Source organism: Lissotriton helveticus, chromosome 10 (assembly GCF_964261635.1).
Source record: "Lissotriton helveticus chromosome 10, aLisHel1.1, whole genome shotgun sequence".
In the NCBI taxonomy this organism is placed as follows: domain Eukaryota; kingdom Metazoa; phylum Chordata; class Amphibia; order Caudata; family Salamandridae; genus Lissotriton; species Lissotriton helveticus.
The window spans coordinates 525,633,755-525,646,508 of record NC_136071.1 but is presented as its reverse complement, the minus strand read 5'-3'; positions in this window follow the sequence as shown (position 1 = coordinate 525,646,508).

The following is a 12,754-nucleotide window of genomic DNA, read 5'->3' as shown; positions in this document are numbered from 1 at the left end:
CTCTTCAGTTGCTCCTTCTTTAGCAGAGGTTCCTCTTGACCACAGAATGGGTGCAAGCCTTTTCAGGCTTAATCCATCTCTGTTTCATTCCAAAGTTCAGGGGTTTCAGCTCTCATAATAATACCCCTTAATGTCTTTGAAGTTTGTTTGTTCTCCGGGGCCCCTGACCCCTCCCTAAATCAGTTATGGGTGTCTCCTTCCCAATGTCACCTTTCTCCCTTTGATACTGGGGGTCTGGATCCTTAATCACTCAGCAGGAGATGGGTCAATTAGTTTATAGCACCAGCCCAGGCCTTTTCACCTCCCAGGCTTCTCCTCCCCCTACTCTCCAGATGCAGGGCAGCCTGGTTCCATCTCAACCCGTCCCGGGGTCAAGACCTCTCACAGCTCCTCTCGCCTCTCAGATCCAAACTGTCATTCTACATTTCAGCAGAGACACACAGAAATGCCTAAAGCACAAAATGCAGCCACTTTCTAAAAGAGTGGTTTCTGAACACACAGTGACAAAACCACCTTCACAGAAAGATTTGTTATGACACTGTGAGTTGATACATACTAAACTTCACCTCTCCATTATAAACTTATAGGAAACTAGGCTAACAAACACAACACCCTGCCTCCCCCATTCTGTCCTATGGGCAGGATGGCCTTTCAACAGTCAAAAACAAAATGGAGTGTTTTTCACTCTCAGAACATATCACACACCTTTAGTATATGTCCTGCCTTTTACCTACACTGCACCCGCCCAGGGATTACCAGGGACCTACCACAGGGGTGCCCAATTTGTATGCAAAAGGGAAAGTAAGGCCTGACAAGTGGTTAAACTTGTCAGGACAACATGCTAACTTAGAAAACTGCATGCAGGCCCTACACTGCAGGCCGTAGTTCCCTTCTATGCGCGCCTTTGCATTACTAGCCCTGGCACATCACTAGGGACTTTACTAGTAAGGCAAACATACCAGTCATGGCCAACCAATTACCATTACACTTTACATAGGGAACACTTGTACTTTGACACTGATCAGCAATGGCAAAGTACCCAAAGCATCTAAATTGGCAACTCTATATCAGGAAAACGGTCTAGGGGGAAAGCAAAGCGTTTAGGGAACTTTAGCCAAAAAGGCCAAGTCCTACAGGAACCAACTGGAAAGGAGCTTAGATAGGCACGGAAATGACCTAAGCAGTCTTGAGAAAGACTTACTTATGGACCCTAGTAAATGATCTGGCTGGCAGCAGTGTAGGAGAGAACTATTAGATGACTGGTGCTAGCTGGAGAGGTTCATTTATACTGGCCACTGCCAGAGGCAGAGGGTAATAAAGCTGGAGCACTGCTCTCTCAAGAGATTAAACAAGCCGTTCAACACACCCTGATATTGCCGATGAAAAAGGGCAGTGGGGTACTAGTGTGCATACAGCAAGTCATTAATGACACATTTATGGGCAACGTAAGATTTACACAGCCCAGCCAAGTGATACAACAGAGGAGGGGTGGTCGTACCTGGCTGAGGTGGAGATGCTGTGTCTTGTGGAGGAAGACCGTGAAAGCTTAGGGAGAACTATAACCAGAGAAGAGATCATTGCAGCCATATGTGGTCTGAAAACGGCCAAGTCTCCTGGACGAGGAGGGGCTGCGAGGACTCCAGTGGAGGTTTACCATAGATAAGCAGGCAAGATGGTGGACAAAGAGCTTTTCATAAAATTCAATCTGAGGTCTTTTATGGGGCATTGGAGGAGAAAAGACCTATTTTCTCAGGTAATGTGGACACTGATGTTGACCTTCTGGACAACTGGATTGGATCCACTACTCGTGATTTAGCACCGAACTGCCATTGCAGTCTTGCAGAATTAAGCCTTCCTGTCCATGGTACACAGACTCCCTTAAAGAAGTCAAAAAGGAGTGTAAGCACCTAGAAATACAATGGAATGTGTCATATAGCCCTACCACTAAAGCCAGGTATAGAGTGGCTTTTAAAAGTATCAGAAAGAGATCAAAATGGCAAAACAAATCCTGTTTCGAGGACATGCTGGTAATAAATCGAGAGACGTTTTTAAAATAGTGGAGTCCTTTATGTTCCCAGTGGCCTGCACAGGACATCAGGTGCCCTCCACGGAATGGTGTGAACAACTGTCTTACTACTTCCAGGATGAGATTTTCAATATCCAAGCCAGACTCTATCCCTCTGTGCGGGTGGAGGAGAGAATGGATGACAGTCAACAGTCTAGCCAACCTTATTATTCAACCCTTTCACTGGAAACATTTGATCCAATTTCCTTGGAAGGATCACTATCTGCAATTTACAGTCTCAAATTGGGTTCTCCCTCAGTGCCATGCCCCACAAGCCTTCTTGCACTGGGAGCAGAGGTCAATGATACTTTGGCCAACAATCTCCACAATGCCTCGCTCTCTTTAGCCTCTGTACCCATGGCATGGAAGCAGGCTAAAACTGTGCCTCTACTGAAGAAACCCGAGTCGGTGGTCATGGATCCATCTAATTATAGGCCTATTTCGTTACTCCGGCCCTTTCAAATGTTTTGGAAAAACATGTCAATCAGCAGCTAACCACTACCTGGAAAGCAATGGTCTGTTGCATCCAAGTCTATCTGGGTTCTGTCTCAGCTGCAGTGCAGAGACAGTGGGAGTAGAGGTGGTTGATTATATCAGGGGTAACCTAGATGTCAGAGGAAGGGCTGTGCTGATTACGTTAGATCTGTCAGCAGCATTCGACACGATACCCCACTCCACACTCCTGGCACATCTCCAGTCTCTCAGGATCACAACAAGCAGCACAGATACTAGCTCACGAGCCGAAAAGACACACGGGTGGCGTTTCTCCTCTTATACGAGGTGCCACATACGAAGTAAAGATCTGGGCTATATTGGATAACTAAAGAACCATTTGGGGGTCTGAAAGACACAGTGGTAGAGCCTAGATGAAATATTTTTGATTAATCAGGACAGAATTAAAACTGATAGAGATAGATGGCCCTCAGGAAGTCGAGGGATAACTCTCCCATCAATGCGACGAAACACGTGTTGGCTACGTTTTAAGGCTATGGAATCTGAACCTTTGATCATGAAGTATCATATCTGAACAAAAGAACAATAACCAACATGAGATAAAGAAAACCACAGCTTATACTTTGTATAGTTTGTACTGTACTCATCTGCGTGTTCTGGGGAACTACTTATTTACTCCACTGCAGTTTGGATCATCTGTTAAATAGAATCCATTGTAATCCTCTCCCCAGAGACAGGCTCAGCCACAGCCTCACCAGGAATAGGCTCAATATTAATCCTTTCGGATTTTGATTTGCCTGCTATGCCGTAAGCACAGTGTCCCCACAATAAGGGGCAGCACACCTTATAAACACATTCTGGGGCATATTTGCAAACCCCTATCACCACAGGAATGTCACTTTTAACGTGGCTTAATGGTGCCTTGTAAATAAGGCCCCCTTTCATGCTGTACTTAGCTTGAAAGTGGAGGGCAATGGGTGTTGTGGTGGGTGTTCCACCGCAACACCCATTGATTTTGACGCTGCCAACTATTTACAAGGGCAGCGTAAATAGGAGACAGCGACAAAATTAAGACCAGGGAAAACCTGTTCTTAAACAGTTGAAACCAGAAGAAATTCTTTATTTCCACTTGTTTTTGCTGTTTCCATGTGTGCTGCTTTCTGCAGCACACATATAAACAGCAAAAGGCCATTGATTGTGTATGTGCCGGAAGGTGTCCTTTCCTGCCCATAAACAATCTTTTTTTTTAAATGCCATTTTGTAACTTCTATGTGTGCTGCATTAAGCATTCTTGGTGCAAATGAATTGCTTATGGAGATGATGAAGAGGTCGACGTTTCGGTCTTGGTTGCAGGTGTCTGTAAGACCATCATCAGGACAGAAATGTTTTTTTGCAAAAGAGTGCCCCTTAGTGATCTGATGAAAGATATTCAAAAAGATGAGTCACTGAAGATTTTAACGGAGTAACACTCTAGTCTGTGGCCAAACGTTGCCCAGATGCAGAGTTGAAATCTTTAACCGGCAAATTAATCTGGTCAAATCGAAAGCAGTCTATTGTTTGGTAAGCACTCAAACGAAGTAGCGTATTCCGTGTACAGGGTCAATAGCATCGGTCCACAGCGAAGTGCACTAAGGGGCACTCTTTTGCAAAAAAACATTTCTGTCCTGATGATGGTCTTACAGACACCTGCAACCAAGACCGAAATGTCGACCTCTTCATCATCTCCATAAACAATTCATTTGCACCAAGAATTAACCATTGTACATTGTTTGACTTGGTTACTGCTTATAATTTACAGGAGCTGATGAACTGTTATGAACTGATTTGTTGTCTTGCGTATACTTCTGTCCATAACATTGTTTGCATACAATCAATTTGATTTGTTTTAGTATATCCCCGTATATACATTAATGTGCTGATTAATTCAATACAATATTTTTCAGATATAATTACTTTTCCGTGTGCTTTTTCCTTATCCCTTACGTAACATTAACTGTTTCTATCTTAGAAAAGTTTTGGCGTTATTCTATGGATACATTTGAGTTAGATTTTTGTGAACTAACTCACAAATTGATCACAAGTCAATAGACAAACTAAATCACTTGTATCTATTCTTTACCTCTATTATCACTATTACAGCACTCTATACAGTCTCATTCCACACTCTCACTTTGTACATCTCATTCCCTGTTTTACAGATTACAAATTACAAGATGCCCTTCATGAGCCTTTTCTTTAAGAAGGATCTTAAAATAGAAGGAAGCACTAACTTGGAGCCCATGAAAACCAACCCCCTCTTTCAGAGAGTTCATCTTTAACATTCCAATATGTATTACATCAATACTATTTACACATTTACGGTTACACCCTGACTTAATTCAAACACCAGCTAGTTCTCTTAGCTCTACATCTTCCTCCGTCATATTTTTCCATTCTTCATATGCAGTGGTATACAAGACTTCATAGCCTTTAATATCATTCAGATAATTTGTGGGCCGTTTCTTGAATTTCTCATTGTACTAATCTAGAGATACAATCACCAACATTGTTGCCAGCTCCAGGTATACAGACTCCTTCAAAATTAAATTCCTATGACTCATTTATTAGTTCTGCTTTAAACAGAGTTTGTACCCTTTTTTGTTTAACACTTCCTTTAGAGGTTTGTAACCAGTCCTGATTTCAAACATGCTTTCCTACAGAAATGTTTCACATTTGTTTCTACAATACAATTTTTTCATTTTTTCCAATTTCACAAGCATCTTAATTGACTTTCCTTTACTACTGTGCATTCTTTCAGTAACAGTTTGTCCATATAACTTCTTAAGACACCCTATCCACTCCTAGAACAATTCTGGGAATTCTCTAGTTTTGTAATAAGCTAATTTCACATACTCTGCCCTTTCTTAAGCAGCATAGAAGGGTCATGGTAAGTGTTGGAAATTGGTTTACTGGTTCACAATCTCTGTCAGGGTGAACAGCCCCTTAAATTAACCTGTGCTTAACCCTCTGGTAGCTTGGCACAAAGCAGATAGGCTTAATTTGGAGGCAATGTGTAAAGTAATTATGAAACACTTAAAACAGTCATAAAGTGAAAACACAACACCAATTTAGAAAAAACAAGTAACATTTTTATATTATTTGATATCAAAACAAAGAAAATCCAATCAGTAGAACCAGAGATATGCAATTTCAAAGTTTTAAGTGCAAATAGGGCCTAGAAACACAGAGCCAAATGTGGTTATCTGGTCACGCCGGGCCGTGACAAAGTCACAAGTTCAGGTCAACCGCAATGGAGCATGGGCCGGACACAGGAACTGAGTTAGGCTCGCTGAACAAAGTACCTTAATTCCTGGTTTGTGGAGCTTTGCGAGATCATGCATCGAGGATGTGTCATCCAGAGGCAGTTCTGAGGATCTATGAGGCTGCGATGCGGAGTCCTGCTTCCTGGTCTAGGATGCGGTCGACAAGGGGCTTGTGATGTGCGAAGGCCTGCATTGATGATGCATCTTGCAGCAGCAGTTGTATTGTATTTGCTACTTTTAAAGCGCAACTATCAGTCCGCAGGAGTATCTTGGTGCTGAACAGAATAGACGGAAAGTAAAGGATGGTGCTGGTGTCTCGGAATTAGTGAAGGGTTAGATAAGTGAGAAGCACAAAGAGTCCGGAGCTCCAAAGATCCAAGTTTTCAACGATTTCCTCAAACTGTTTTCAGATTGTATGAGGCGAAGATAACTGGGAAGTACAGTCCATGCTTTTACTGCAAAAACATTTAGTGATCTACCCCCCTTAGTTTTAAATTTGAACGGTGTAGGTTTTAGGAGGTTAGCTAAGGATGACCTAAGAGGGCGTGTGGTGACAGATAGCGTGAATCTAGATTTTAAGTATGTGAGTCCTGAGGTCCTGAAAGCTCTGAAAGTGATGACGAGTAACTTAAATAGCACTCTTTTGTGAAGGGGTAGCCAGTGCAGTGTTTTTAAAGCTGCGGAAGCTGAGGAACAACGTGGCAATTTAAGCACTAGGTGGGCTGCCGCATGTTGAACAGTCTGAAGCTTTTTAAAGATTGCTTTATTGGCACCCACGTAAAGGCTATTGCAGTAGTCTAATCAGTAGTCTAATCTGGAGGTTATTTGGGCTGCTGCAGCCGTTTTTCTTGCTGTGGTTGGGAGAAGGTCAAAAACTTTTTCAAGGATTTAATCAGCTGGAAACACTTCCTAGTCACTGATAGTCACTGATAGTGCTTGAAAATGGAACGATAGAGTTGCATCAAATTTTACCCCAATATTGTTTACTACTTCCACCGTTTTGGGTGGAGGTGGGTTATTGGGCGGCCACCAGTGACTGGCGGTGAAAGTATTGGCCTTGCCAACAAGCATGATTTCTGTCTTTCCTGAGTTACACTTCAAGTGGTTTTGCTTCATCCAGTGTATGACCCCCGTGAGACCGTGTTAGAAATGTTCTTCAGCATTGACAGAATAATTGTCTAATGCTAGAATCACTTGAGTATCATCCACATATAAGGTAGTTTCGATATTAAATGATGATATCAGTTCTAAGAGGGGGGCCATGTAGATGTTGAACAGCACTGGGCCTAATATGGAGCCCTGCGGAACACCTGTACATAATAGTTTCATGGCTGACTGGTAGTGACCAAGCGTGGTTACTTGATGACGGCCTGTCAAGAATGATTTGAGCCAGGCCACAACCAAATGGGAGATGACGCCCGCTTTGAGGCGATGTAACAAGATTTCATGAGAGAGGTGTCTAATGCAGCTGAGAAATCTAGCAGAATCAGTACTGCGTTTTTTCCTTCATCCAGGGCAAATTTAAGGCTCTCCGAGGTATGTAAAAGGGCTGATTCTGAGAAGTGTAAAGGCCTGAAACCAGATTTGAGTCGGAAATAGTGTGTTAGTGGATTCCAGAAAAGTTATAAGTTAACTGTTGACTATTTTTTCAATGATTTTACTGAGACAGAGTAGTAGGGAGATAGGCCGTAAGTTAGAAAGAGTGGTGGAGTCCGATAATTGCTTTTCTGGAGGGGCTTGACTGTTGCAATTTTCCAGTCAAGGGGTACTTCAGCTAGTGAAAGTGAAGAGTTAATTAAACTGTTGATGAATGGGGTTACAGTGTCAAAGATGGCATGGAGGATCTTTGGGGGCAGGGATCAAAGGGAATCCTGATTGCAGGAGAGGATTGCTTGGCGAGATTGTTCAATATCAATCGTTTGAAAGGAGTGTAGTTAGTGCGCCTTATTCTCGAACTTGGCTGCTAGTTCTGTGTTAGAGGAAGGTATCCCCTTAAAATTGGTGCTGATGTTTTGAATTTTCTGTTCGAAATAGTCAGCTATTTGATTGCAAAGAGTCTGTGAGGGTGGAATCTCTCGTTCGAGAGATTTAGGATGTGTGAAGGATTTCACTGTCTTAAAAATAGTTTTTTGATCAGAGTCAGCAGAGGCGAGTACTTTGGAGTAATATGCTTTCTTTTCCGAGGACACTGTGGCTATGATGCGAGGTTCAGCCTCGGAGATGCGTCAAACTGTGGTGGCTCTGAAGCGGGGATGAGGAGTTGTGTCGTGCTACGTCGCTTCCTACCACAGGACCACAGCTGAACTTGCAGAGCTCCTTCAGGCCTACCTCCTAGTGTCCAGGACTGAGGTGGCACCACTTGGAGAGTAGGACTTTTAACAGAAGAGTCTAGTTGCCGTTCAAGTTGGGCTGGTTCCACAGATCAGTGTGTGGGCCATTTTGTTAGCATTTTGTGGGCCTCTTTTATGGCCAGGTGAGTCAGGTTTTATTGTTGATTTCCCGGATATTAACACAAGCAATGCCTGCAGCAAACACAAATGCATGCAGTCACCCATATCTTCAAAAATACCCATACAGGGTGTCTTTACAAGTTCACAACTGACCAGATTTGCAAATGAGAGCCCCTTTTTTAATCTATCTGGTTCGCTAATAGTGGCCACTTTTATTTTGGTGACTGGACCTAATTTTGGTCCCAGCCCGACCCCGTGGCACATGCTTACTGAGCACCCTCTGCCGTCAGCTGGAGTAACCCTATCTGCTCTATTGTGGTGGGGAATTGGCGCGTCATGTAAGTCAGTGCATCTACGCACACAATTTCTGGTCCCACAATGCTCACGTTGGCGTATGACGTTTGTGCTGAGATTCGATTCAAAAGGTTAGAGAATATTGGTATAGAGATCCTGTTGATGTGGTAAAGGGGCAGGTTGATGGCAGATAATACAATTTAAATACACCCATCACCTCTGTAGACTTCGTTTTAACAGAGAATGTTGTAAAATAATTACCAAAGCCTGATCAATGGAAATAGCTCAACCCAAAGGAAATTTCAATTCAAGCAGTCATCAGTTAAGATGTGATGATAAACTTAAAGTATATTCCAAGAGACTTTGTTACAGAGGTTGTGCAGTGTAACCATACTGAAATCTTTGAAAAGTCCAGACTCCAATCTGAGCATAGGGCATTGCTCTTTAATTACAAAGAGAGGGGACGGGAAGCTAGATTAAAAACAGGTCCAGTAGCCATGCTCCCAAGGCTAACGTGATAATCACTCAAGGGTAACTGTTCCTAAAGAAAAGGCGAAGCTTACCAATGCGGTCGCTAGAAGACGTAGTGAGTGAAACTTACCTCACAAAAAAGGTTGGAAACGAAACACTGTGGAGGTGGGGGAATTTCCCCTTTTGGTAAAAGTGGCCTCACACACCGGTGCGGGTGTCATGCTTCATCATCGGGCTTTGCTCTTCGTGGGGGTGGCGCTGCAGTCCCCTACGGGCGCCGCGAGAGGGCTTTTTGTCGGAGTTATTTTTTGAGTAACGCTGCAGTTGTGAGTGTGGGTGTGTGTGGGGGGGGTTTTGGTGAGTGAATTAAAATTACCACGCCCGTACCCTAAAAACCTTTATTCAAGGGTCCGAGTGGTAAGGTTAAAATGGATGACAAGGAAGGCCTCTAGAGAAATTATATCCGAGGGGTGGGTATTTTCCTTCTGTTCTCTTGCCAGTGAGTGAAAGTGATAGTTATAGTGAAAGGTTAGGTAGACATGTTTCGCACCTTACATGGGTCCCTAGTGGATCCCATGGCGCTTCATCACGACCGTGCTCATGGTGAAAAAAGGATTAAAAATTGGAATCTGAGACGCCGGCACTCAGTATTCCTATAGTACCTATATTCAGGTTAATTGGAATCAGTGCGCCTAAAGGAACGTCTAATACGCCTAATACCTGCCCTTTCAAGGCTCGGATACCGGCATCTGAGTAGCGGAAGGGCAGGTATTAGGCTGCACTCGGGGAGAGGCTGAGCAGTCCTCCTCACTCCGCGCTACTTCGCCGATGAGGCCAACTCTTACTACTGGTTGGGCTGGATCTACGAACGCCTAGTGGATGTTCCTTTAGGTGCACTGACGCCAATTAAACTACAAAAATCGTTTTCTGCAGAAAAAGTAATCCCAATGTTCCTACAAATCCAGTGTGCACTGTATTTCTCAAAGTAACATTGTATGAGGAAGTTAACTTACCTGCTACTGAGTCTATCTTTAACAACAGAACTTTTTTTACAAACATGCTTGCCTGAGTGCGTACTACAAATGCTTAACACTACCCTCTGATAAGCCTGACTACTCAACCACACTACCACAAAAGAGAGTAAGGTATTATCTATTCCGCCTCTGCGATACCTCTTGGGATCCACTGGACTCTGTGCACACTAAATCATACTTTGGTATAGTATATACAGACCCAGCTTCCTACACCACTGTTTCCCAAACTAACAGGGATGCTCGGAGAAAACACCCCTATGGCCATCAACATTACCTTCCTCCTTAACTTGAAATAAAAAAAAATAAAAAAATACATAAAATGAACACACAAAACACTTCTTGAAACGTTCTTTGTACCATCTGGTGACCGCTCCAGCTGACCTTCTCTTGGGTGTACTTAATTTCAAACAGTCAGTCCACCACTTTGTCCTGAAATTGTTGTGATGTAGTAGGGTTCCGTCTGAGGTTATATCTTGGTAAACCGCACCCAGAGCCCTCTACTGTAGGGGAGCCTTTTGTCAGTGGCCTTTGGCTTGGACATACATCTTGAGGCACTTCTGAACTGAGGGAAGGCAACTCTGCTTTGTTTAATTCTTCTGCTGTAGTGTCAGGTGGTGGTGTTCTCGCCGTGCCCCCAGGGGAGTGAAATTGCACCTTAATGGTCTAATGGGAGCCTCATGGTACTTCTTAAAATAAAATACATTTTACATTACAGTTTCCTGACCCCTCGTAGCCATTATCATCATCCCTGTGATGCTTGTCACTTGGCATGGGAAACGCTCAAAAGGCAGATGGAATTTGTTTCCAGGGTGGCGACCTCGTACCACCACCCAGTCTCTGACTTGGATGTTAGGGACCTTAGCCCGTCTGCATTAGGACAACTTTTGGTTTTGTATCAGTCTCCTAGATGGAGCCAAGTTGTTACTGACTGGGGTCTTCTTGCACTGAGGCTGGTGTGGTATTACGTCTTCCACCCTTAGCTGGAAACAAAGGATGCTGAAAGCTACCTCAGTGGGGGAGTGAGGTGGTAGTATCTTAGAAATGTATAGACAACCATCTCCATGGTTTGCTGCTCCACTTGAGCAATCCAGACTAACCTTGTTGAGGGTTCGCATAAAATGCTCAACTTCCTTGTTTGCCTGGAGCCAACTTGGAGTGATTTTGCAAATCTTGGTGTTCCATGACAGCATATCGCTGGCCACCTCATGGCTACTGAAAGGGGTACTGTCGCCCCCACATAATTCCTTTATCAGACCATGAGTGGCCATGATTTTTTCAAACTTTGGTATGGCGCTCTTCACTGATGTAGATGGCACGAATTCCACTTCTGGGTATTTAGAAAAATCGTCAATGATGACCAGCAGGTGACGACCATCCGGAAGACTGCCAAAATATGCACTGGCACGGTGCCATGGAGTTTCCGGGATGTGCTCTGTGACTATGGGCGGCGGAAGGTCGGGACCGCCTGTTGCTTGGCATAAATCACAGTGCCAGACGGTGCATTCCGCCATATCACCCAATCCGGGGACCCACACCTTACTGTGCAGCCTATTCTTGTTTCAGGTGATTCATAGTGCGACCCATGGGCAAGATCTAGTATTCGCTGTGTCAAACGGGTTGGTATTAACAAAATCGGTCTCTGGAGAAGCCATTGCTTTGATTGTTGCTCTATCCTTTATGCCTGTGTACCTGTGAATGCGCTTTCTCCATGTCTACTCCCTTTCTGCTTATTGTTAATTTATTTAACTGTGAATCTCCTTCTTTGTCTGACTTTATCACTGACTGTTCTTATTCCCTCCATACCTCCACTTTACCTTTTCTGGGACTACCCCTTCTCCCCGTGCTTTCACCAGGGGTTTGCCCTTTATTGGTCTCTGAACTTTAAAATGTACTTTCGGCTGGGAGCGCCGTTGTACCCATTGTATTTTAATTCTTGTTGTTCTAATTTTGCATCTTGTTTCATGCTGTTTTCCATATTCGAGCTCTGTGATTTTAGTGCACAGCGCCTTGATTGAAGGTACGAAGGAGCTGTAGAAATACAATTAAATGTACTTTCTTAATAGATAAATGTGATTTTTGTCAGTCTCGTAAATTAGCTGAGGGTACTTTAAGGCAGCCGAATGACCTTCAAGTTCTAGCAAGGTTAATTTAGACATTTATTATTCTTCAGTCTGAGGTTGAGAAATTGGGCGCCACTGAGATGGGCTTTTCTAACTTTACTAACAACGAGTATTAGAGACTTTAAGGCCCACGTCTACCATTTTTGTCACGGGCGCTCACTCGTGTGACACAACTCGACAAAAATGTTTATTTATTATTGTTAAGGCTCGTTTGCACATTACTAAACTACACTCTGTTGCCTTGCGAGAGAGATCACGCAGACTTAAGTAAAAGAATGAAAATATTGGCTGAGTTTGGCAACACAATAAATGTAGTCCCACTCTTACTTAAGTCTGCATGATCTCTCTCGCAATGCAACAGAGTGTAGTTTAGTAATGTGCAAACGAGCCTTTACAATAATAAATACAATTTTGTGTTCGGTTCTAGACTAGAGACTTTAGTGCCTAGAAGCGATAATTTAGGACTTTCAAGCCGCACTTCAGAACTAACATGAAATAGCGAAAAAAAACATGTTTTGTACAAAACTGCTTTGAACTGGTGGGTCTGAGAAAATGCGGCGGTCGG